The following is a 1,225-nucleotide window of genomic DNA, read 5'->3' on the forward strand; positions in this document are numbered from 1 at the left end:
AAAGAGATAGTGGTGATGGAGGAGGGCACTTGCAGAGAAGAGCACTGGGTGTTATATGGAAACCAATTTGACAACAAACTATTTTAAAAATGCTTATTGGGGTGCCTGATGCCTTGGTTGGTTGAGTCCCGGTCAACTTGATTTTGGCTCAGGCCATGATCAGGTCGTAGAATCGAGCCCCCTATCAGTCTCCATGAGAGCATGGAGTCTGCTTAAGATTCTGTCTCTCTTTCCCTCTGCTGCTCTCACCTGCTTTTGCAAGCTCTCTCTCTCTCTCTCTCTCTCTCCCTCTCTTTCTCTCTAAAATACAAAAAATAACATTTTGAAAAAACATAAAAATTAAACAAATGCTTATTTTTATGATTTCTACTCTATACATCTGTTTTCCAAATACAAATGTAAGAGGACTGTAACGTACAAGATTACCTATTAACCAAACTTTGCCATTCAAATGTTGGGACACTGACAAGATGGGGTAAGACTAGGTGGAGGGCGAAATAGGAAAGAATGAAAAGTTTGGGTTGTAGAACATTAACCGAGCATAGCAGACCCAAGGATGGACAAAATGAGCCACTTGATGGCATTAAATGCTTCTGAGAAGTGGTGAAGGACAAAGGCAGAGAAAAGGAAGAATTCAAACTCGGCCCCTTCACAGGATCCCCCTAGTACTCACTTTTACAGATCATTTTATGGATAAGGCTGGTAGGAATTCCATAAGCCTACTTTATAAGAATTGAGCTTTTCCATGCTAGAGATATAATAAGGCCATCAAATGGAATGTGTTCTTAGCAGAAAATGTGTTACAGAGTAGGCACTCGGTGACTATTTTTAAATAAATGGATTAAAAAATGAATAAATAACAACTTATAATAAAGACCAACCAGCATTATTCTGTTAATCTACTGCCTCCACTTGTATTTATATATATGCATCTCAACTCAAGCGTGACTGGCTTTCACTGTGCCATCTTTTGTAGATGTTGGATTACGGTTAGGCTACGTCTGTAAAATCAAACTCATGGTCTAGACAATAAGAATACACTGCAAAAGATCAATACTTCGAAAGTTAGAAACTCTTAGCTATATACCATGGTGATTTTTATATAGCCTCTTTTGTACTTGGAACACCAGCTAAAAATGCATTTTAAAAAGAAACTTCAAACAATTATCAAACCCACATGAAAATGTAGGAATCTAGAGGGAGAAATTCATTTGAAGATATAGGT

This window comes from Suricata suricatta, chromosome 9, assembly GCF_006229205.1.
Source record: "Suricata suricatta isolate VVHF042 chromosome 9, meerkat_22Aug2017_6uvM2_HiC, whole genome shotgun sequence".
In the NCBI taxonomy this organism is placed as follows: domain Eukaryota; kingdom Metazoa; phylum Chordata; class Mammalia; order Carnivora; family Herpestidae; genus Suricata; species Suricata suricatta.